The following is a 3,390-nucleotide window of genomic DNA, read 5'->3' on the forward strand; positions in this document are numbered from 1 at the left end:
AGCCGTGCCGTGCCGAACCCCGCCGTGCCGAGCCGAGCCGTGCCGAGCCCAGCCCAGCCCAGCCCATCCCGCCGCCCCCGCCCCTTCCCGGGCCGCCCCGCACCGCCCCGAGCGGCACCGGCACCGCCTCCCGCCCCGGCGCCGGGCCCGGGACAGCGGGGACAGGCTCGGGAACGGGGCGGCCCCGGGCTGGAGAGACGAGTGGTGGCTCCGGAGGAGGCGTGGGGAGCCGGACACGGTGCCCACGGAAGGCTCCGGGAAGAGCCCGAGCATGGCATCCCCTGGGAGGGCACTCGGGCACCGTCCCTGCGGGATGGAGCCAGCGGAGGTGCCCGGGAGCGGAGCGGAGCTGAGCATCCTCCAGCAGGAGCGCGGCCGGAGGAGCCTCCGGAGGGCTGGGAGAGCTGGGGTGTCCAGCTTGGGTTGGCCTTAGAGCCCCTTCCGGTGGGGCTCCAAGAGAACTGGAGGGAGCTTGGATAGGGGGAATGGATTCCCACTGCCAGAAGGCAGGGATGGATGGGATATTGGGAAGGAATCCTTCCCTATGAGGGTGGGGAGGCCCTGGCACAGGTGCCCAGAGCAGCTGTGACTGCCTCTGGATCCCTGGAAGTGTCCAAGGCCAGCTTGGACAGGGCTTGGAGCAGCTTGGGACAGTGGAAGGTGCCCCTGCCCATGGCAGGGGTTGGAACAAGATGATTTTTTAAGGTCTCTTCTAATCCAAACAACCCTGGGTTTCTATGATCTCCCAGGGAAGGGGCTCACTTGCCCTCTGGGGGGGGTCCCACAGCACCTTATGTAGGGGATCCCTCACACCCATCCCATTATCCCGAGCCCCTGGACATAATAGAATCCCAGTTTTTAGGATTCAGGTTGAGGCAGGAGCAGAATTAATCCCCATTCCCATCAAATCCCCCCCTAGCAGCTGGATGAAGGTGAGTGTGGCTCACTCATGTGAGGCCTGGACACCCTTAGAAGCTGATGCACACACAGATCCCTCTCCATAGGTGACCCAGGCCCGGAATAGCAACAGCAGCAGCACCATAAATTAGCAGCAAAGCATCTCTGAGCCGCTCCTCCTTCAGAAGTGCCATCTGGCGAGATTGTTTTTGGAGGAGTTATTTATTCCTCACTTTAACCGTCTAAAGGCGTTCCTCGGGCTGACCTGCGAGGCCGCCTCGGCCCCCGCAGTCTCTCCGAGGCTCTGGGAGAGAGGAGCCGCTTGTTCCCAGCCCTAAATAAAGAGCAGCTCTGCTGTGAGCACCCTGACACTCCTTGCTGAAATCTGTTTGCAGCTCAGCAGCTCGTGCTGGGTAATTCCATTATGGGAGTGCACGGTGCCGGCGCTGGGAATCCAACGCGCCGCTCTCCTTGTGGAGAAAAACAACCTGGCTTTCTGCAGGGATGGGGCTGGATATCCCTTGGGTTTGGGATCACTCTCATCCTCCTGTCCATGCCAGGTGGAACTGGGAGAAGGTTTCTACCCCACAGCTCCTGCTCGAGTCCTTACAAAGCCACTGGTGCCACTGCCAAGGGCATGGAGAGCATCCTGTCCAAGCAGGGCCTGTCATTCCAAACAAGGCGTGTCTTTCCGGTCAGAAATGTCTTTTTTTCCCCAAAAACTCCCTCTGGAAACACCCCTCCTGCAGCTGACACAAGCAAAGCCTCCTTTGGCTCATTTCTCTGAACCCACAAATCATTTTAGGGATATGGGGTGGCACAAGCAGGACACGGCCCCATTGGTGTGGAGCTGAGGAGGACGAGTGGGTCCTGCTGAGCACATCCCAGGCCCTGTGGAGTACAGGGATACAGGAACCCAGCTCCTGCCTTGCTGCAGAGGCTAAATAAAGCAGCAGGAAGAGCTCTGGGATGCCAGCGAGGCGATGTATAAACACCGACGTGGATGGCGCGGCTGCTCCCGAGCCGGGGGGAAAATCTCGGCTCATTCCAAAGGGAGATGCTCCCAGGGCTGGAGGAGACACTCCAGGAAAAGCCATCCCAGGCTGCAACGTGGGGAGAGCTCGGAAAGATGGACCTCAGCCAGGGTCTGCTCTGCCTCTGCTCTCTGGGAGAGGAAAAGCCCAAAGACTCCGGTGACATTTCCCTCACAATCCTGGAATTAATCTCCCTCAAAGTCCCAAGGAGCGGAAATGCAGATGGAAAATGGGAAAAAAAATTGAATTCTTTTGGGGTTGGTTTGGTTATTTTTTGCATTGCTAAGCCTATCTCTAAATAACAATAATTAAAAAAAAAAGGTGGTGTGGTTATGGCTGAAAATACCATTCCCATAAAATACTCTTGCACTGGATGTATTTATATGGAAAGGACAGGAAATAGCAGCAGCTCACTGTGATCCTGCATTATCACCAGGCGAGTGTCTCCCATCCCAGAATTTCAATGCTGCCATTGTCACTGGCAGGAAGGGACACGGAGACGTGGGAGCTCTCTTATCTCATAGTGTCCCTCAGATTTTGTTAATGGCATAAAAATTATTACTCCAAAAGCAACAAAATAGCAGCTAAACACATCCCTCTCTGCATCCCACCCCCTTCCCAAAGGCTGCTGGATTAGTTGTGCTAACCCAGGCTTGCTGCTTTCAGTGCCCAGCATCCATTTCTAGGGATTTTTGGGATGTCCTGCTAGGAAAATTGACCCTGGAGCAGCAGCACAGAGACCTCAGTGCTGACCACAAGCCTTGTGGGGGGCATTTGGGGACAGGGGTGTCACCTCTGCTGGGTGACACCTGGCACAGCACCAGACTCCACGATCCTGATGGGCCCCTTCCAGCTCAGCATATTCCAGGGCTCCAGCTCTGGCTGCAGCTGGGATTTAGAAATTCCTCCCTGGACAAGAGAGGAAAACAAATCCCAGCTACTGTGAGAGGGCTGTGCCGGGGCTGGGAAGGTTTCTCAGCCCATAAGGGGAAGAAATTAAATAAAGAATCCCTGGTGTGGAGCCACAACAGCCGGAGCGTTGCTATAAACTCCGGAGGGGAGCTGGAGCTCGCTCCCATTCCTGCATTTCACGGGGATTTCCAAGGAAGCTCTGCCTCCCTCCCTGGCCAGGCTGGGGTGGCTGAGCCCCCGTCCCCCCAGCACAGAATCAACCAGGCTGGAGGGACCCTCTCCAGCTTTTTCTGGGCTGTTTAGGAGAATTCCATCTGATTTTTTGGCCATAAATACCCAATTCGTGGAGATCTCATCCAGCCTCTGCTTCAATTTGGTTTGAATGTAATATAATTAATAAGCCTGAGCTTATTTGTTAATGATAAAATAAAAAATAATAAATAATAATTAAAAATAAATAATAAATTATAATAATTAATAATAAATAAATAAATAGAAATAATAAAAAGTTAAAAGCCTGAGCACACATTGGGACCCCTCCTCAGGG

This window comes from Melozone crissalis, unplaced genomic scaffold (genome assembly GCF_028551555.1).
Source record: "Melozone crissalis strain CALT ecotype California unplaced genomic scaffold, PUWL_Pcris_2 ptg000056l_1, whole genome shotgun sequence".
Classification (NCBI taxonomy): domain Eukaryota; kingdom Metazoa; phylum Chordata; class Aves; order Passeriformes; family Passerellidae; genus Melozone; species Melozone crissalis.